Source organism: Bufo gargarizans, chromosome 6 (assembly GCF_014858855.1).
Source record: "Bufo gargarizans isolate SCDJY-AF-19 chromosome 6, ASM1485885v1, whole genome shotgun sequence".
Classification (NCBI taxonomy): Eukaryota; Metazoa; Chordata; class Amphibia; order Anura; family Bufonidae; genus Bufo; species Bufo gargarizans.
Window position 1 is genome coordinate 328,147,278 of NC_058085.1, and position 22,618 is coordinate 328,169,895.

Here is a 22,618-nt window from a genome sequence, read left to right on the forward strand (position 1 = left end):
CAGTGCAGTGTGTGTGTGTATGTGTGTATATATATATATATATATATATATATACACACACACACACACACACACACACACACACACACACACACACATCAGCTGTGTAGCAGGGCTGTGTTTGTCATGGGGTGTAGGCATATCAGTTGTGTAGAAAAGCTGTGTTTGTAGGGTGTGTATAGCAGTGCTTTGTGTATATATGTTAACCATGTAGTAGAGCTGTGTTTGTCATGGGCATTATGCATCTGTGCTGTGTGTGTATGTAAGCTGTGTAGCAGAGCTCTGTTTGTCAAGTGTGTATGCAGCAGTGCTGTGTAGTTAAGTTACTGACCTTGACCAGTTCAGGCTGCAATATGGGTACGGCCGAGTAACGGCTGTGTGCATGAGCCCCTATGGAGTTTTGGGATTTCTCATTCTGCTCTAAAAGTTGCCTCTTTGGTATATATTATTTTTTTTATTAAAGTCATTGAAGATATTTTGTGATCTGTGAATATTTCACCCAGCAACAGCCTATTAGTTTACAATAAAATTCAGCTGAGGGGTTCACTTACTTTTAGGTCCCTGCCTTCCCAATTTTCACTGCTTTGTAACTCTATATGGTGCGTGTATGAAACGTTTTCTTTTGGAAAGAGGGAAGCGCTCGTACACGGCGTTCTGTCCGTCAGGACGCTAGGAAATGGTTTTGGCTCCACTGAAGCCCGGATTATGTGCTACAATGTCTGGTTTAGGTTAATTTGGTGGCAGGGACAGATTAGCTGTAACTTCTTCCAATAAAATGGTCCATTATACAGTACAGGGAGAGTTCTTTTTTTTTTTTTTTTTTTGAAGGGGGAGGGGGGTGGTTGAAATCTTTCATGTGAACCAAAATGGTGAGCATGAATGCCCAGATTGGTCACATAAATCTGGGGTTTAGACTGCCAGGCTGCCTTCCTTCATCTGCTTTCTATTTCTCAGCAGTCTCTAAATTGAAAATGGGAAGAGAAGAATGGCAGTGATTATTTGGTGCTGGTTGGGATAGAAATCTTTCCTTTCAGCTCAGCAGAGCCTGGGAAATCTTCATTGTCTCCAAGGAGCTAACAATAAACACCGCACAATCCGCCCGCCATGCTTTGAAGTCGCCTCCCCGATGAATAGAACGTGTTCCTGCTTCTGCATCTGCAAGAAAAACCAATGGCTCGCAGCCCTGAGAAAGCGGTTCCAGGCACGCTTGTGACCGCCACAGCGCTACACTGTGATTTTTCTAACTCACTGGTTTCACATAAATGCTCTTTATATTTCCATGGTTCTAATAGGGAGCATGGCGACGGAGCGGAAAAGAACAAGACTGCCAGCGAATAGCGCTCCGTCCATATCTGTTGGATGATTAGTCCTGTCTCAACTATTGGTATAAATAAAAAACAAATCACCCTAAAATAAAAACACTAGTAAATTGTAGACTTATTAAAAGTTCAGTTCAACTATTTTTAGTTATATCTGTTCCTGGGAAAGCTGGGTGCTAACCAATGTGACTGCACCAACATAAGGTTCAGAGCCATGAAAGCTGGGGATTCATCATTGTATAGCTAATGCAGTTTACTCTTCATACATATGGGAACCCTATGGGACAGTGCTGTGGGCGCTGTATTGGGGTGGTTTATTTTTTAGTTGTCATCCAACTTTCCCAGAAAGAGTCATGGTAGGGGGAATATCAACACAGTCATGTCACAATACAAGAATACCAAAAATGATGATGTCACAGTACAGGCTCAGAAGGAGGTGGTGGACCGCCATTAAAACACTTATACATTTTTTTAATTTTAATTTTTTTTAATTATTTTTTTATGTGTTTTTATCCAATAAAACACCTACCTCGAAGTATCCGGTACAGCGCACTGTTTTTATTTGCTACCTTTGGGAGCTTTTTTGCCTTTACTTTTTTTTTTCTATCCTCCTCCATGCAGTGTCCGGCGAACGAGCGCAGCAGCCTGTTTTTTCCTCCTGGTGTAGAGGAACTTCGCCCTTTGCTAGTATTCTGGGATTAATATAGTACCTAGAAGGTATCACACCACGGAGCGCCCCCTCTCCTCTCTCTAGTACATAGATAAGATACACCATGATGTCACAGTACAGGGATAATGTGCACAGTGATGTCACAGTACACTGATAATATACACAGTGATGTCACAGAACAAGGATAATATACACAGTGATGTCACAGTACAGGGATAATATGCACAGTGATGTCACAGAACAAGGATAATATACACAGTGATGTCACAGTACAGGGATAATATGCACAGTGATGTCACAGTACAGGGATAATGTGCACAGTGATGTCACAGTACAGGGATAATATACACAGTGATGTCACAGTACACTGATAATATACACAGTGATGTCACAGAACAAGGATAATATACACAGTGATGTCACAGTACAGGGATAATATACACAGTGATGTCACAGAACAAGGATAATATACACAGTGATGTCACAGTACAGGGATAATATGCACAGTGATGTCACAGTACAGGGATAATGTGCACAGTGATGTCACAGTACAGGGATAATATACACAGTGATGTCACAGTACACTGATAATATACACAGTGATGTCACAGAACAAGGATAATATACACAGTGATGTCACAGTACAGGGATAATATGCACAGTGATGTCACAGTACAGGGATAATGTGCACAGTGATGTCACAGTACACTGACAGGAGGAGGGGGGAGCAGGGTCACTAGTGGGGGTGACAGGAGGAGGGGGGAGCAGGGTCACTAGTGAGATGATAGGAGGAGGGGGAGCAGGATGACCAGTGGGGTGACAGGAGGAGAGGGGATCAGGGTCACTAGTGGGGTGACAGGAGGAGGGGGGAGCAGGGTCACTAGTGGGGTGACAGGAGAAGGGGGAGCCGGGTCACTAGTGGAGTGACAGGAGGAGGAGGAGGGAGCCGGGTCACTAGTGGAGTGACAGGAGGAGAGGGGAGCAGGGTCACTAGTGGGGTGACAGGAGAAGGGGGAGCCGGGTCACTAGTGGGGTGACAGGAGGAGGAGGAGGGAGCAGGGTCACTAGTGGGGTTACAGGAGAAAGGGGAGCCGGGTCACTAGTGGGGTGACAGGAGGAGGAGGGGGGAAGCAGGGTTTCTAGTGGGGCGACAGGAAGAGGGGGAAGCAGGGAACTGGGAGACTGGACCGAACCATGATTGGGGGAGGGGGGAATCACTCTCTTGAAGACTGACAGGCCGAGCTTTTCACTGCCACAACTCTCCCACTCCCCCAGCCTGCTCCACCCGGGGCTAGGGGGAGACACAGGCCTGGGGCAGCTCTTCTCTCAGACCGGGGACCAATCACATGAGTCCGTGGCTCCTTAGGTCTCGAGCAGCCCTGTCATGTTTGCCAGTGTCCTCGGACAGCGTGCCCAGCTCTCCTTACTACAGACACCCCCAGGAGCCGTCCCCTCCGCCTTCCAGCTCCCGCCGGCTTCCCCTGCCGGACCCGACCTGTATTGCTGTGGCGCGCCAATAACCAACCAATAACAAAGCTCCTTGCTGTAAGGAGCTGTTATGGGTTATTTCAGGCACAGGCAGCATCGCTGCGTTACCTGTGCCATTCACAGTGCTCACTGTGCTGATGAATGTGGGGGAAAAGTCTAAGGCGTATTGGTGCGCCTTAGGGTACTTTCACACTAGCATTTTTCTTTTCCGGCGCTGAGTTCCGTCCTAGGGGCTCAAATCCGGAAAAGAACTGATCAGTTTTATCCCCATGCATTCTGAATGGAGAGCAATCTGTTCAGGATGCATCAGGATGTCTTTAGTTCAGTCTTTTTGACTGATCAGGCTTTTCAGAAAACCGTAGCATGTTGTATTTTTACCTCCGGCCATAAATCCTGAACACCTTGGGCCAGATTTATCATGACTGACAGCTCACTCCACTTTAACATATGGCTAAAGTCAGTTTTAGCCAAGTCAGATTTATGAACGGCCCTTTAAGACTGTAATAAATGTGGTTTGATGGTAGCAGTTTATCCGTCAGTAAGCAGCTTTACAAAAGTCGCACGTTTTTATGAAAAAGTCGCACGTTTTTATGAAAAAGTCGCATGTTCTATTAAAAAGTCTCATAAGATAAGCATGGTCCTCACTGGAGTGAAATTGCAACTTTTTAGCGACTTTTTAGCGACTTTTTAAATAGTCCCAATAGTAAATCTGTCTAGAGATTCATTTACATAAGAAAACACGCCCACTTTCAGAAAACTGGCGAGCATAGTGCAGAGCAGAAAAAAGTTGCAAATTTGTGCGCAGTTTTAGCATCTGGGACTTTTTTGGGGGACTTTTTCACCCCATTATTCTGACCTGAGCTAATAATAAATCGAGCCCTTTGACTGAACGCCGGATCCGGCCTTTTTCCCATTGACTTGCATTAACGCTGTATCCGGTGCCGTGTGTTCAGTCAAACCGGATCCGGCTTTTGCATGTTAAACCCGAAAAATGAGAAAAAAAAGTTAAAGTCCATAAATGGCGGATCCGTTTTTTCCAATGCATTCAAATGTAATCCGTTTTCACACGTTTTTCCGGATCCGGCGAGCAGTTCCGGTGTCAGAATTGAATGCCGGATTTAAACAACGCTAGTGTGAAAGTAGCCTTAGACTTTTTCCAGCGACCTCTGGACACAGTGATGTCACAGTATAGGGAAAATTGATACAGTGATGTTTCAGTACAGGGATAGTAAACACATCATAATTAGGCTAATTTACACCATGAATACACAGTAAATGAATAAGGTACATAGTGATGTCACAGTACAGGGATAATTGACACTGTGATGTCACAGTACAGGGATAATTGACACAGTGATGTCACAGTACAGGGATAATTGACACTGTGATGTCACAGCAAAGGGCATAGTAAACACATAATAACACGAGGCTAAAGCACACACTGAGTTTATTGTATATGAGTAATAAACACAGTGCTGTCACAGTACAGGAATACTAAAAACAATTGATGTCACAGCACACGGGAAACAACCAAGGTAAAGTATCAGCACAGGAATAATAGTCCCAGTACAGGGATATTGCGCACAGACAGTGATGCTGTTTATGTCAGTAGAACAGTATTCAAGTGAGTGCTGCACAGAGGGACTGTTCATTCAATAGTAAAGTTAGAAATCACATAAAAATAATAATAAACTGGACATTAAAAACTAAAAGATAGGAAAAGGGGGAAATGATGCATTTTGGCAGCGGGCCACCGTTCCTGCACAACCACCTATGGTAAGCCCCTCCAGTTTGTGGGTCCTTTCTTACCCTGGGGATTCTGCAGTAGGGGAGCACCCCCTCTACTCTATTTAATTGCACACAGTGATGTCACAGTACAGTAGTAATGCTTACAGTGATTCACAATATATTGATGACGCACAGAAATAACACTCGGTGTTGTCACCATAAATGGATAATGTCACCGGAAAAGACTGTGCAGAGTAATGTCACAGTATGTGAATATTGCTCACAGTTATGTCACTGAATAGAAGTAATGTCATAGAAAGGAATAATAAACAGTGAGGTCACAGCACAGGCAAAATAAACACGGGTATTCCCTAATGTAGCAGAGTTGTCCAGGTTCCACTGCAACATCTGCCCCCCTTTATAATTATGCTTCTGGATATGTGCCAGGCCAGACTTTTCTGGAGAATGTTGTTGCGATAAGGCAGGCCTTCCCTTTTTAAAAAAAACTAATTTACCCCTAATGCATTTGTAACGCCCCAGAGTTGCATTACCACTTTTGCACCCTTCTACTATCTCTTATGGGCTAACAAAACATCATCTTAAGCATTTTATTCCAGGTCCCCCCTCTGGAGAGAAGGGGGCGAGTTCCCAGCCTAGGGGGAAGGGAGTAAGGGCACGTCTCTGCTAGACGTGCCCAAGCCAGCCAGAGCACTCCACGCCATGGACGCCAAAGCTTAGAGCCTCAGGAAGAAAGTTCCCTGGCCTAATCTAGAGACAGACCATACAAAGAGAAGTGCAGTATACAAGAAAAAGCAGAGTCATACAGCCAGCCTGTGAGTACAGCAGAGCCACAGAGAAACAGATGTAGCAGAGTCAAGTTTACCTGCCAGTTTAATGCTAAAGCCTGCTGTGACCAAGACAAATTTTGTAAATCGTTTTGGAGAACGTTTATGCAAAGTAAAGCTGCTGTTCAACTACATACAAAGTCTCGACTAAATCTTTCTTTCAAATCCCTCAATTATTCCCCCTATTTATTGCTTCAGAGCTAAAGCCTGGGGTCCTGCCTTATCCAGGTAGGAGCACCGTGACACACACAGAGAGACATTTTAAGCCGCACTATACCACTCAGCATTCATACACCTGGGACACATTTTATATGTAGAGGGCCCCTAGGGGGAGGTGCCCGTTGCACATTGATTTTTAATTTTTTATATCTTACATCTTTAATCTGAAAGCAGCATTCCTATTTCCTAAATGAGATCTCTGACCTGAAATTATCTGCAGACAACTCTGAGGCCTCATGCATACGACTGTCATTTGAATCCATGTCTTATCCGCATTTTTTGGCGATCGCAAATGAAGCCATTCATTTTTATGGGTCTGCAAAAAATAAAAACGGGCATCCTGCATCTGTATGTCTGAGTAGAACATATCCTACTCTTGTCCGTTTTACGGACAAGAATAGCCACTTCTGTTAATAGGAGTGAGAAAAATGCAGATTGCACACACAAGTTATCCGAAATATGCAGACCACTAAAGGGATACTGTCGTGTGCACGTAGACTAAGGGTCTATTCACATGGCGTGGTTGAGGTGCAGCCTGTGACAAATCCCCCTCTTTTGAGTTTGCCACGAGTACTTGGAGAGGACTACTTGCCAGCCTCTTACCATGTGATTACAGTCCCATGTTGAATGTGCCTATTTTTTGTAATAGCTGCATAGTTATATAAGTTCAGGTATTTTGCTGTCTTTTCCTACCATGTGGCTAATGGAGTCTGGCCTCTGTCCCTGGGAGATAAGTGGATCACTTCTCAATTGTCTCCAGGACAAAAGACTGTGTAGGACCGGTTTTGGGCAGAAAAGCCATGAGTACAGCCAGGCCAAAGAGACTTTTATTAACGTTCGAACCCCTGGTCTAATTCGTGCCATTTTGGGATGTTAAATGTCTATGTACTATAAAGGGTGGGACATTGTATAATAAGTAGTGATGTCTGTCCTATTGTCTCCCCGTGTGTATTGGCGATTTCCCTTTGTCCTGAGAGATAATTGAATTACACCTCGGTTGTCTCTAGGACAGAAGACATTGTGTATGTTCCTGCCTGTGATAATTATGTTAACCATTGTGTACCATAATTATATCACAGGCAGAGGGGAGGATTCTATGTGGGTTGTAACCTTTGTGTTATTGGTTAATGTATATTTGTTGTGGGTGTCTCCCTTGCATGGGAGCAGGGCATAAAAGAAAGTGTAGTTCTGAATGCCTTGTTGTTGCTTCCAGTAAAGTCTTGTTCCAGCATTCAGCTTTGGCTCATGTATAGACTTATTTGGCGATACTAGCGATAATAGCGTTTTATTTCATCTGTGGATTATTTGGTTGTGCTATTTCAAGGGAAGAAGGGAGTACTAGACGGTGACACGGATGATACCGTCGCAACTGGTTGGCAGCAGCGGGATTTTCCTTTTTTTTCTCCCTAAACGAAGAATCCAACGGAAGCGGGTGTACAGCGAATGGAAAGCTGGTACACACAGCTCAAGCGCAGCACATTAAAGGAACTATTGGAAGTTCGTGGGAAAAGTGCAGGCGGCAAGGCTAAGCGGGTCATTATAGCCTAATTGATGGAGCTAGACCGAGGCATCTTGGCTGAGACAGTAACGATCGGTCAGGAAACCGAAATACCGTCCGTTTGGGAGATTGATATGCCAACAGTTCGGGAAACTGAATCTCACATCAACCGGGAGATGCGAGAGAGACTGGCATGGTTTGGACCGAACCGAACGCCGGAGATCATCATGCAGGTGATGAAAATCATAGCGGAAGAAAATACGCAAAAAGCACAGCTGGAGCTACAGTTAAAACTGGCAGAGACACAGCAAGCAGCCGTAAGTTCCCCGAGCGGAACCAGCAGCACTGGGGACTCCAGAAAGGTTCCCTTCAGTGCATTTAAAGCATTTGATGAAAAGGACTGTGAAATTGATGGGTACCTGGCAGACTTTGAGCGCCAGTGTATCCTACATCGAGTACCAGCAGAAGACTGGGTTTCCATACTCGCAGGGAAGGTATCTGGCAAAAGCAGCAGATGTCTTCCTAGCGGTACCCTGGGAGGACGTTCACAGCTATGCCCGGGTTAAGGAAGCCCTCCTCGCCCAGTATGCAATAACTCCAGAGGCATACCGGCGAAAATTTTGGGATTTACGGAAGCTGGAAAAGGACTCTTGCGCAGAATGGGCCTGTAGCCTGCAACAATCAGCTACCCATTGGATCACCAGCTGCCAAGCTACAACCCTGGATGGCGTTCTGCAGTTGGTACTACTGGAGCAGTTCTACGACCACATCCAAGCAGAGGTGAAAGAGTGGGTAAGAGACCGCAAGCCCCTTTCCCTACCAGAGGCTGCCAAATTGGCAGACGAGTATGCAGATACTCGGAAAACTACAGCACCTACTCCAAGAACCCAACCTCCACGTCCCACAGTACCCACAGCTTCAGCAGCCCCCAGGTACCAACAGCCCAGCAGGCTGGTGACAGCTACACCTCGCTATTCCCGGCCACCCAACAATTACATCATTTGTCATCGGTGTCACCAAGTGGGGCATATTCGGAACAACTGTCCATTGGAGCCTCCCAGAACCAGCTGGACCCGACCCGGTTTCCCTCAACCCCGGGCGGCAGTTCACTGTGTGGATTACCAAGTACCCTCTGTGTGGAATGCCAAAGAATTAAGCCGGGAAGAACCCCAGGGTAACTTGTATGAAGCCCTTAGTGTTCAATCCACCATCACTGACAACCGCAAACATCATTGTCAGCTGGTGATGATTAATGGGAAAACTGCCCGAGGACTACGAGACAGTGGCGCTACCATAACCCTGGTACAAAGGCACCTCATTGACAACAAAGAGAGACCGGGGAAATCGATTGCTGTGTGAGTGGCAGGGGGGGCAGTGTACCGGATTCCTACAGCTCAGGTACATCTGGACTGGGGTGCCGGAGTGGGCAACTAACAGGTTGGGGTAATGAAAGAGTTGCCCGCCGAGGTAGTGTTGGGCAATGATATTGGCTCATATGTGGAATTATTCAGCACTACCAGCGATTTTTATTATTTGGCGAATGGGGGATTCTTCAACTATTTGGAATTAAGGAATTACAAGGCGGTGAGATACAGTTATACCGTCACACAGCCTAACCTGAATGTGGTTTTACTGTGAATTGTCATGGTCTTGTGTCTGTGGTGGAATCACCACATGCGGTTTTTGCCATGAGGCAAAAACTGTATCTCAGCCGACTCGTGTAAATAGACTCTATGGAACGTTACATAGTCAAAGGGCTTCTCCAGGACTGTAGAGACATGACGTTTACTGAAGACCTTTTAATATGGTTTCTGCAAAAGTTATTTTCTCTAACGATTATTATTCTTATCTCCTCCTTTTTGTCCATGAACTTCTGTCCCCGCTAATTAACTTCTTCTTCTCTTTGGAATCCCATGTTTTGTGCTGCTCCCTGCATTGCAATGTTACAGCCTTGCAGCCCACACATAGCTCGAAATGCCAAGTAAGCTTTTTATCAAAGTTCCAGATAAAAGACAAGTTCAGTATTGGAAGGTTTTGTGGGTCCGGATATTGGAGCCGAATGTTTGCGCAAGTGTGTACTGGATTCATTTTAAGCTTCCTGTAATTATTTCAAGATGACTGCTAACCCCTATACATTCCGTTTCTTGGAGTTGTAGATTTCAGGTCTCCTCTTTAGTATGTCTTTGAGATGTTCAGAGGGTTTCATTGGTTCAGATCTGTGAACCTTGGCATCAACCAATGAATGGAAAGATGGATTCCTACCGCTCTTCTAATTGCTTGGGTCTTCAGTTTTCAGCTTGGAGGTCTCCAAAATATTGACATTACTCCTATAGACTAGAGGTTTTAAACATCTATTTTGTCCTTCTCCCTCTTCCAATTCTAGTACATGTGAAGCAATAATCTATGCCAGGGCCTTAAGGTGCCACTGGGCTTTCAATTTTTTTTTTATATGTGACAGCAACATAGCAAAGGTTTTGATCGGTGCGGTTCTTAATGATAAGACCCTCACCGATCGCAGGATTGAGGAGAGCGAAGCGCCCAAGAGTATGTCTATGAGCTTCCGTCTCCTGCAGAGAAGATAGAGCGTCCTATGAGAGCGCTTCCCTCTCCTAATCGATGGGGGTCTCAGCACTGATCAAGACCTTTGATATGTCGCTATGAATTATCAAAAGTTGTTTGATACTTCAGTGACTTTTTAAGTCGTTTTATTGGATGGAGTAGAAATATCACGAGAAAGACATCTCTGGTAGCAGCTTATCTACTGCAGGAGCAATGGACAGGGGTTGTAATTCAACATGCTTGGTCCCTCCCTGCCATCTGCCATCTGGGAAGAGTCTAATGGCTGCCATATTTCAGCAATTTCCATCAACATTGGTGGGTCCAGCTGACTTTCCTCTAAAGTGTATGTCTATATGTTGACCTCTTACTGGCATGTCACAGGATCTCATAAAGCTCTCGCTGAAGAAGACTACAAGCTTTGCCCTATAAATATGGGACACAATAATAACCCCTTACATAGACTTGTTCTTGCCTAATTAAAATTTTCTTAAAGAGATTATCCCAGGATCAATGTAAAAAATGTTAATCAGATATCATTTAGAACAGGGATGCTCAACCTGCGTCTCTCTCGACAACAATTGTCGTTTTGCAACAGCTGGAGGGCCGCAGGTTAGGCATCCCTGATTTAGAATATGAATTCTAGTCAATTTCTAACAAAGTTGGAACCAGCCCTGTACCTCACATGTTTCCAGAGATCTCCACATTCATTGCTCCAAGTGTTCTGCTAGATTTATTTGTTGGCAACTCAGGGACGTGTCGTTTCCCAGGTAACTTTCACAACGTCTAACTGTAGATTTGGCTGGTGGCAGTTAAAGGATGGAAGTGAGCATTTGTGTCCACCTCAGATATGTGACTGAGGTGGACAGGGAAATAAGGAAAAGAACAAACAGCAGGTGGCGCTATACAGATACATTTTATTGAATAACTCAGGAGATATACAACACTTTTAATTACATGAAATTACAAAAGTATTCAGATCCAGGAGCTGGTTTGAAAAATTGTTTAAAAAAAAAAAAAAAAAGAGATGAAACGCTAGAAAGGATTGTGTTATTTCTGTGGGGGAAGGGAGATAAGCAGCTGCCAGGCACCTGTGCAGGTAAATAATAGGATAATAAAATTAGAAACCCAATATATCTGATTACCATTTCCTCCAAGGATAAATGGACTGCCCCATAGACATATCTACAGTATGATTAGTTTAGGGAAGTAAGAGAAATCCTTTAGTTGCAAAATGACATTGATTCTTCAAAACCAGTGACAAATGCTGTCTCGCATTCAAGAACCTGGTCCTGTGACTGACAGATGTCTTACTGATATTGAGCTGACATATACACATATAATGTCCTGGGGGAAACCTACGTTTGTGTGACATGACATAGTCATGTAGCTATGTAGAGAATGTATACCGGTACGTGGTTTTTTGGAGATACTGCTAGCATGCAGATTCTGCTGGATTTCTGTTTACTACCACTTTAAATTAAAGAATAAAAGGGAATATACGGTCACTGGAAAGTAATAAAAGCAGACTAGCTGCAGGAGATATTTGCTCGCTTGCATGGAGATCATTCAGGGATATATTATACGTTCCTGTATTTTAGGCCACATGAATAATGGATGTTTTGCAATGTGGTTAAGTGACAGCTCCACCGCACTGCGAAGATTAGATAATAACAGATTTTGGCATGATGTGAAATTACAGCCATATGTAATGATGGCCATTTAGTCTGCATCTACGTTTTTAAGGATAATTTGGTAAAGTGGAGCAGTATCCCTGAAGACAATAGACGTTTGGTACCTCCTTTTATCATTTTTTAACTTTTCCGCTCTGATGTGTATAAAGAAATCTTCCAAAATATAGTAGCGAGGACATTTGAATATTGTCCACGTCTGGAATAATGCATACATCAAGGGCTTCCTTTTGTATTCTTGAAGACTACCTGTCATGTTTATTCAAGACAGCCATTTTATAGGGATATTCATGAGTGCTGTATATGAATTCATGAGCCAGTTTTAGCCGTTCTGATGAAAGACAATTTAACCCATTTATAGCCGGCAGCATTTTGTTGGATGTAGTTTAGCCTGCAAAAAGAAGATACAAAACCAAGCACAAGGAATCTTGTAGAGATCTGACAAGATTTGAGGGACCTTCAACACCTTGACCTCTCCATGACTGGCTGGACGTTTGGAACAGATGAGACTTAAAAAGGGTTACTGTATGCTACAAATAATCCTTTTTTCTATCCACAGGATAGGCGATAAGTACTAGATCAGTGGGGTCCTACCACTGGAAACCCAAACAATCACAAGAATGTAGACCTCCCCAAAATAAATGAAACATCAGGTCTGGCATGAACCCTGCCGCTCCTACAGCTCTATTCATCTCTACGGGAAATCCAAGGACAGCGTGCAGCGATTTCTGGAACTTATAGAGATGAATGGAGCAGTAGTGTACATAGCCAGCCTGCCGCTCTGTCCATTTTGTGGGGCCCCCGAGGGGTACAGAGTCCCCATTGTCATGATCGGTGGGTATCCCAGTGGTAGAACCTCCACATATCTAGTAGTTATCCTCTATCCCCTTAAAGGGGTATTCCAATTATACAACTTTTCCGGCACAGAGAAGCCTGCTAGATGTCGCAGGATCTGGCATTGCCGGATTCTCTACTTTACCACGGAATCCCCATTGACTGTAATGAGGTCGGGTGGTGACCCAACCGCATATTGGCATAATTGCCGGATATTAGGTGGACAAAAACCGTTGCTTGATCCTCATCTCCCCCAACATCTGTTGCCTCGGGAAGAGTCAGGCGCCCCAAATGCATATTTAATTTTCACCTTTCATGGTTTTCCTTGAAAATAAAGCATTAAGGGGTCCAACAAAATAAATGTATAGAGAGCTGTGGAGTTTCGGTGCTGACTTTCAGACAGAGCTGTGGAGTTTCGGTGCTGACTTCCAGTGCCCGAGCAGCTCTGCGCGGGTGTCCAGAGCCAGAGTTGTTCTGAAATAGCTGAAAGGTATTGACACATGGTGTCTGAGCCGCAGCGGTCAGATATTGATGGGCCATCAGTATAAAAGGAGTGGACAGCCCCTTAACAGTATGCAGTCATTTCTACTGCTAGAACCCCTTTAAGTGGAGTATCGGCCCTCTGCCTTTTTAGCCTTATTAAAGGGGTTTTCTGGGATCTCGGATAGACCAATATCAGATCGACGGGGGTCCAACTCCAGGGAGCTGATAGAAGGAAACGCTCCTTACATTGTGTAGTGTCGGAGGAAATTTACACTTAGGCCTCATGCACACGACCGTATGTATTTTGCAGTCCGCAAAAAAATGGATCCACAAAGAATACGGATGACATCCGTGTGCATTCCGTATTTTGTGAAACGGAACAGCTGGCCCTCTAATAGAACAATACTATCCTTGTCCGTAATGCGGAAAATAATAGAACATGTTCTATTTTTTTGCGGAACGGAAATACGGACCCATTGAGATGAATGGTTCTGTATACGGTTCGCAAAAAAAACAAAACTGAATGGACACGGAATGAAAATACATTCGTGTGCTTGAGGCCTCACACTCAGTCCCATTTTAAGTGGGACCCCCACTATGCTAAAGGTAGGTCACCAATATTTAAATCTCAGAAAACCCTAAATGTATTTATATAAAGACTATTCCAGTGTTAGGTGGTGCGGCAGCCCAGTGGTTAGCACTGTTTCGTTGCGGTATTCGGGTTCTGGGCTTGGTTCTGACTAAGTTGGATTTTGTATAGTCCTCCAGTGTTTTTATGGATTTCCTCCAACACTGCAAAACCGTACTGATGGAAAAAACATCTCTCTAAATCGTCCTTAGCGTCTGCCATAGGGCGGTCAGTCTGCGAGTTGCGATGCAGTGCAATGAATATTCAGGTGCTATAGGAGTAAGGCCTCATGCACACGACTGTTTGTCTCTGCGTCCGTTCCGCCGATTTTAGCGTTTCAGATGCGACCCATTTATTTCTATGGAGCTGTTAAAAATGCGGATAGTGCACCGTTTGCCATCCGCGTCCGTGGTTCCAGTCCGTCAAAAAAATATAACCTGTCCGGAAAACGGTTCACGGACCCATGCAAGTCAATGGGACCGCTAAAAAACACGGAGGCACACAAGATTGTCATCCATTTTATTCCTATTATTTCCATGGCAAACCTGTCTTAGACTTTTTTTTTACCTTCCTTTTATGTCTGGTGGTCCTCCAAAAATGAAGGAAGACACACGGAAACGGATCACGGAACATCGGAACCCTATTTTGCGGAACGGAACACAACAACGGTCGTGTGCATGAGGCCTGATGGAAATGATTATTATTAGTCCCATTACTCATTAGGGGATATGATCCTCCACGTCTCTGTACACTGTAATCTGTAATGTAGTTAAAACAAAGCACACAAAAACGGAGGAGCCTCAACCAAAACCTCTCTGGCAGATAAAGTGCCTGTAACAAGCGCCAATCCACGATATAGTAAGTCCGGCCTTTACATGCTTCATTTATCGTCCCTTTCTCTTGTACAGTCGTTCGTTCTCCCTCCTGTTGGGAACTTCTGACAAATCATTTGTAGGTCATCATAAAAGATGTGATCAACGACAAACAAAAGAATTGTCAGTCGTCGTTTCTTCTCTGGATGCGTTTAGGGCTCATTCACACGACCGTATGAATGGGTCTGCATCCGTTCCGCAATTTTGAAGAACGGGTGCGGACCCATTCTTTTCAATGGGGGAGCAAAAGTTGCATCTGTTGTTCCACGGCCCCGCAAATAATATAGAGCAAGTCCTATTCTTGACAAGAATAGGCATTTCTATAATGGGCCGCCCGTTCCGTTCCGCAAATTGCGGAAGGCACGCGGGCGACAACCGTGTTTTGCGGCTCTGCAATTTGCAGACCCAAAAACATGTCTGAATGCGCCCTTGAACTGCACAATGATCGCATGTATGTTTGGGCGATTATCGCCCTGTTTAGTGGGCCCTATGGCGTATATGTGATCTTCAGACGGTCATGTACACAGTGCGGGTTTTGAAATCTACAGCATGTCAATTGTTTGTGCGGATTTTTAGTGCAGATTTCACTCTGTCAAAATCCGCAACAAATCCCACAAGTTAGGTGTCATGCACACAACTATGACTGTATTGCACTTAAGAAATTACGGATCCATAAAGAACGTACAACTTCCATGTGTAATCCACATTTTTCATCACTCTCATTGCTAGAAATGATTATTCTTGTCCACAATACGGACTAGATTAAGACATGCTTATAATTTGCTGAAGGCCACACAGATGCGGGCAGCACACTAATGACGTCCGTATGCTGTCCGTTTTTTTGCAAACCTGTGGAAATTAATGGATCAGTGTGCAATCCGCAAAAAATGCTGATTGGATACGAATGCAAAATAAGGTTGTGTGCATGCGCCCTAAGTTTGTGTGCATGAGGCCTAACGCATATGGATTTGGTGCAGAAACACAGCGAAAATCTGTGCGAAAAATCGGCATAAGCTACACGGCTGTGTGTATATAGCCTTAGGATACAAGATTATAACTCCTGTAATGTATATACATTGATGGCTGACACCCCATTCATATCTCGGCAGAGCTGCCGGGGGGTTCCCTGCCGCAGAGGTATTCAGGTCAGTACAAAAGCGACATTTGTGCGTACAGTCGCCTGGCTGTTGGTGGTCACTGACTAGTGCTTCTAGCCTGTCTGCTTTCTCTCTCCACTGAGGCCACTGAAGGGACAGATCCAGGCAGTGGGCTGGATATACAGTCAATCCTGGGAGGAGGGGGGTAGTCCTGACAAGAGGATGGGGGTGGGAGTGAGCCAGCAGCGAGGGAGGAGAGCAGCATTTTCAAACTTGATCAGTTCAGCAAGAACCTGAGCCAAAAAGACTTTGCTATCTGGAAAGTGCGTCCGCAAATAGAGAAGGAAGCTGCGGATCCGCAAGCCGTACAGCCTGCTGGCATTGGGGGGAGTTTAGAAGTTGCAGAAAATTGGGGACCATGGAGGAGCAAAAGAAAGGTAAGGGCACATTGCAGGGTAAGCCAGAAAAGCGGATTGGCACTGAATGGTGGTAGTGTCCCGCAGCCTGCCTGATGTCTGCATACCCCCCCCCCCCCCGCGTCCACCCAGACACAGATCTCCGGATGTTTAGGATGGAATATTTGACACTGAGGCTTTTACACAAACTCAACAGCTTTTAGGAAAGTGTCAGACAAAGAAAGTCTCATTCGGACAGCTGGGCTTGGAAAATGTGACTGGTTCACATATGCACTTGGAGATCACCTATTAGAAGGCACTTTAATGTCTCAGGTTTCCAGTCTGGACCAGGGTTTGAGCCCCCAGCTCCTTCCATCTGACAGGAGACGAGTTTTGCCCATCCGCCTGTAACTTATGGAACTATTTCCATCTCCTGGGTTCAAGTGCTGGTCTGATGGAAGCGTCTGCAGCTAATCGGTTGTTGATTATAGAACAGATGTAGCAGAGCTGAATATGTCCATTGAATATTTCCTAAGCATAAGGCCTCATGCACACGACCGGATGTATTTTTGCGTTCCGCAAAAAAAAAATACGGATGACGTTCCTTTGCATTCCGTATTTTGCGGAACAGAACAGCTGACCCCTAATAGAACAGTCCTATCCTTGTCCGTAATGCAGACAATAATAGGACATGTTCTATTTTTTGTGGAACGGAAATACGGAAACGGAATGCACACAGAGTACTTTTTTTTGCAGACCCATTGAAATGAATGGTTCCGTATACGATCCGCAAAAAAAAAAAACGGAACGGACACGGAAACAATATACATTTGTGTGCATGAGGCCTTACTCAGTAGATTTACCCGCAGAAATGATTACACTCCAGGTATCACATTGACACGCTGGACCAGGGTCATTGCTAGGTTTTCCTTCACCTGGAGCAAAGATTCTGTATTGAAATACCTTGGCCATGGAAATGTGAGTGACATGATGCCCCCTCCTCAGCTGCACTGTTGGGCTCTGCTACATCTGTGTACACAGTATGGAAGATTGTATCTAAAGAGTACGCTGTGTGTAATAATGTAGAGTTATATGATTCATGTGAACAGACACCTTCCAGTTAGATTGTAAGCTCTTTGGCAATGTTTTATTTAAGGCCTGTTTGCAGTTAGAGAAAATTGAGTATTATTGTGTGTGAATATCTATTATCTATCATCTATCTATCTATTATCTATCATCTATCTATCTATCATCTATCTATCTATCTATCCTCTATTATCTATCTATCTATCTATCTATCTATCTATCATCTATCTATCCTCTATTATCTATCTATCTATCATCTATCTATGTATCTATCTATCTATCTATCTATCTATCATCTATCTATCTATCATCTATCTATCCTCTATTATCTATCTATCATCTATTATCTATCCTCTATCTATCATCTATCTATCTATCATCTATCTATCTATCTATCTATCCTCTATTATCTATCTATCTATCTATCTATCATCTATCTATCATCTATCTATCTATCCTCTATTATCTATCTATCTATCTATCTATCTATCCTCTATTATCTATCTATCATCTATCTATCTATCTATCTATCTATCATCTATCTATCTATCTATCTATCTATCTATCTATCTATCTATCATCTATCTATCTATCCTCTATCATCTATCTATCTATCTATCTATCTATCTATCTATCTATCTATCTATCTATCTATCTATCTATCATCTATCTATCTATCTATCTATCTATCTATCATCTATCTATGTATCTTTCTATGTATCTATCTATCTATCTATCCTCTATTATCTATCTATCTATCTATCTATCTATCTATCTATCATCTATCTAATATTAATATCTCACATATCCATCTGTCTGTCTGCACTGAAAAGTGGTCTTCTGTGTGGTGGTCTTCTCAAAGAAGATGGCCAGTATGCATAATACATGGTGGAACTGAAAAGCTGTTACAGGGAATCTGCTTGGGAAGGGGGTGGTCTACTGTTAGAGGTGGTCTTCTCAGGAGGATTCATGGTCTATAGACTTCGGGTGTTTTTTTTATTAAGACTGCTCATTATCATATACATGTAAATGGTATTGTTAACCTCTCATCTGTTAACACTTCCTGTCAATGGTCTAAATACTTAGGGGTTATTCACATGACTGTGAAAAACTGCTGTTTTCAGAACCAATTCAAGGCTATGGGGCTATTCACATGGGCGTTTTTTTAACAGCCAATCCTATATTGGGCCATTTTTACAGCCACACAGGCCCATATTGAAATCAATAGGACTATTTTTAACAGCTGTATAAACAGGAGTGTCTGTCTAAAGGCCATTAAAAATGGGTACACTGTGTTAAAAAATAGTCACCTCACCCACTTGCACTCCAGGGACCACTTAATCTACACTGGAAGCAGCAGGACCTGGTCCATGATGTGACATCACGACGCTGGGAGCGTCAGGTCCTGGTGCCTCCAGTGTGGAGCATGTGTTCCCTCTCGTGCAAGTGGTTGATGTGAGTTGGGGGCCATTATATTTATGGGGGGCACAATGGGGAGTACATATATGTACTGAAGGCTCAATAAGGGAGGAAAATATGTATACTGGGGGCACAATGAGGAGCACATAGATATACTGAAGGCTCAATAAGAGAGGAGAATGTGTGTTCTGGGGGGACAGTGCAGAGCAAACATATACCGGAGGGCACAAAGGGGGGGCATTAGAGATACTGGAGGGCACAAAGGGGGGCATTAGAGATACTGGGGGCACCATGGGGGCATTTGATGTCCAGGGGACATTATGTATATTAAGGGAACTTAGTAAATTAAATTAATCTGTTCATGCGCGTAAAATGGCCATAAAAAACTGACCGTGTGACTGTAGCCTTAGTCATACAGAAAGATTATGGGAGAATGGAAGCAATTGGTAAAATAGGATTTTCCGGGGATGATGGTCGTTCAGCGAGTCCATTTCATGTCATATGGGATCAATAATCCACGGCTCCTGTTTCATGCTCTCATTTCTAATGGCGTAAAGAAGCAACAAGGCTCAGCCAATGGCCGGTCAGTTCACGGCGCGTCCCGGAGCTGCTGTGGAGCCATAGACCAGATTTATGTCATTCAGGCCCTTTCTGCTCTGACGCGGTGTCCAGATTTGTGGGAAAGCCATTTCCTGCCTTCCTTTTCATACCGCTCTTTCACATCCACACGCTCTGCCCTGTGAGAAAATTCCCATATTTCAGGTCATGTATGATTTTAATTAGGCCACTGTCGTCTGCGATGGCCACGTGGAATAAAACGTTTGTGCATTTGTTATTTTCCTGTATTGAGGTCAAGGATGAAAGTGAACGAAAGTCAAAGTGGAATAAAAGCGGCTTTTCATGCGTGTTATTAATGCTGGAGAAGGGGCCGGATTGTAGACTACCACATGTGCATATTCAGATGTAGTAGAGCCGAGTTTGTCCTTTTAATACTTGCAGGGGTTGCATCATTAGCGCATCGTCATAAACCGGAGTAAAGACCATGCAGAAGGTATAATGTACTTTTCTGTTATGGGGCAAATGCATCAAAATGGTGCAAAGCGACATAGTGGTTCATAGCCACCAGTTCCAGTGCCGCCTTCATTCACAAAAGCTCCTGTGCAAAATGAGAGCTGCAGTGAGACTGGCTGCACAAGTTATTTTCATGTCCTTATGGGTTATGCAAAGTGGCAAACTCAGCCTTTGCTACGCCTTTGCTGCAAGCTGGGTTTAGGCCTGAGTTGTCAAAATTGTATTTGTTTAAAATTTGAACCAGTGTCGGTTGAAGTTTTTCCGCGTCTTGATTAACATTTCCTGTTTTGCGCTGGATTCTCTGCTCGCGCCCCAGCGCCGCTTGCCTTCAGATGATATTCCTTCAGATTTGTTTTGCAGCTGAACCTCAGGGAATCCCAGGAATTCCCAGTGTATCGGGCAGTTCCTGAAAACGGTTCTTCTTTTCTTGGCCGTGCATTATTGTGATTGTGGAATCCGTGTCCTGACACCTTTTGAGACCTGAGTCCTCTGAGGTTATGCAGGGGTGTTGGGGGTGTTTGAGTAGCCATGTGACATGGTTGTAATCATCCACTTTGTTCTGTCCCAGACCCAACATTAGGGCACCTAAAAAAACAAAACAAAAAAAAACACCCAGGCTTGAATAGTGGATGAAAGGATGGGAGCCAGGGGTTAGGATGACTCACTGCAGGCGCTGCTGGAAAGAAAGCGTCATCCATTCTCCAGACATCCACATTGATGTCTCTGCTGTAGAGAGAAATGAAAGGGTCTAATGCTCCAAATTGTGCCCTGGGATCTTATTCTTATATTCTCAAAATGCACTAAACTTTGTCAAAAAGTGCAAAGAAAGATATGAGAGGAATGGAGAGAGAGATGAGAGATTAGATAGATGATACTAGATAGACAGATATTATATACATACATACATATATATATATATACAGAGAGATTAAAGATTAGATAGATGATACTAGATAGACAGATATAAGATAGAGATATGATAGATATACAGTACAGACCAAAAGTTTGGACACACCTTCTCATTCAAAGAGTTTTCTTTATTATCATGACTATGAAGGCATCAAAACTACGAATTAACACATGTGGAATTATATACATAACAAACAAGTGTGAAACAACTGAAAATATGTCATATTCTAGGTTCTTCAAAGTAGCCACCTTTTGCTTTGATTACTGCTTTGCACACTCTTGGCATTCTCTTGATGAGCTTCAAGAGGTAGTCACCTGAAATGGTCTTCCAACAGTCTTGAAGGAGTTCCCAGAGATGCTTAGCACTTGTTGGCCCTTTTGCCTTCACTGTGCGGTCCAGCTCACCCCAAACCATCTCGATTGGGTTCAGGTCCAGTGACTGTGGAGGCCAGGTCATCTGGCGCAGCACCCCATCACTCTCCTTCATGCTCAAATAGCCCTTAATTTCAAAGTTTTCCCAATTTTTAGGCTGACTGACCTTCATTGCTTAAAGTAATGATGGGCACTCGTTTTTCTTTACTTTTTTCTTGCCATAATACAAATTCTAACAGTCTATTCAGTAGGACTATCAGCTGTGTATCCACCTGACTTCTCCTCAACGCCACTGATGGTCCGAACCCCATTTATAAGGCAAGAAATCCCACTTATTAAACCTGACAGGGCACACCTGTGAAGTGAAAACCATTTCAGGTGACTACCTCTTGAAGCTCATCAAGAGAATGCCAAGAGTGTGTAAAGCAGTAATCAAAGCAAAAGGTGGCTACTTTGAAGAACCTAGAATATGACATATTTTCAGTTGTTTCACACTTTTTTGTTATGTATATAATTCCACATGTGTTAATTCATAGTTTTGATGCCTTCAGTGTGATCTACAATTTTCATAGTCATGAAAATAAAGAAAACTCTTTGAATGAGAAGGTGTGTCCAAACTTTTGGTCTTTACTGTATATATACAGAGAGAGAGAGAGAGAGAGATTTGATACATTAGATAGGTAGATTAGATATGAGATAGATAGATGATAAATATATCTAATAGAGAGATAGATAGGCAGGGTCCCTAAACCATACCTTATAAACTGGTTAGGGGGGGGGGGGGGGGGTCAAATATACAGATAGGAACCAAACACTTTCCTGATCAATATTGTAAATGTAATAATGCAAATCTATAACCTCAGATCAAAAAGAGGGACAGTTAAGGAGAAAAGAGGGACTAGGGCCCAATATAAGGACTACCCCTCCAAAAGAAGGATGCTTGTCAGGTCTGCCTCTACACCCTCTCTGTACCAGTCTGTTAATAAGTTCATGCTTATTGTACTTGTTTTATATTATGTATGTATATCCCCTTTTAGATGTATAGCACCTTGGAACTAATCACAGATTTATTTGAGGTACAGTAGATGGATATATAAATAATCAAAGTTCTGCTTATGTTATATCTAAGGCTGAGTTCACACCAGCGTTCAGCCTTTCCGTTCTCCTGCTCAGTTATAAGAGCAGGAGAACGGAAAGGACGGATTGGGCACATAACTGAGCCGAACGGAGCCTACGGATCCCATAGAATATAATAGGGTCCGTTAGGTTTACGCTCAGAAGATGATTTTGGAGCGGAGACGAAAGTAGTACATGCAGGACTTTTGTCTCCGCTCCAAAACCATCTTCTGAGCGTAAACCTAACGAACCCCATTATAGTCTATGGGATCCGTAGGCTCCGTTCGGCTCAGTTATGTGCCCAATCCGTCCTTTCCGTTCT

The 22,618-nt window shown here is 43.6% G+C and overlaps 1 protein-coding gene across 2 annotated transcripts in view; it reads left to right on the top strand.

Annotated features, from left to right (window-relative positions):
- Nucleotides 1–22,618, top strand: part of LZTS2 (leucine zipper tumor suppressor 2) — a 162,481-nt gene that overhangs the window by 99,725 nt on the left and 40,138 nt on the right. Inside the window, exon 1 of one of the 2 annotated variants that reach the window (XM_044296928.1) lies at nucleotides 16,192–16,365. The exons of the other annotated variant lie outside the window; for it this stretch is intronic. The gene's annotated coding sequence lies outside the window, so the exon portion shown is untranslated. Of the gene's footprint in view, nucleotides 1–16,191; nucleotides 16,366–22,618 lie in introns of those variants that run through there. 2 annotated transcript variants of the gene reach the window in all.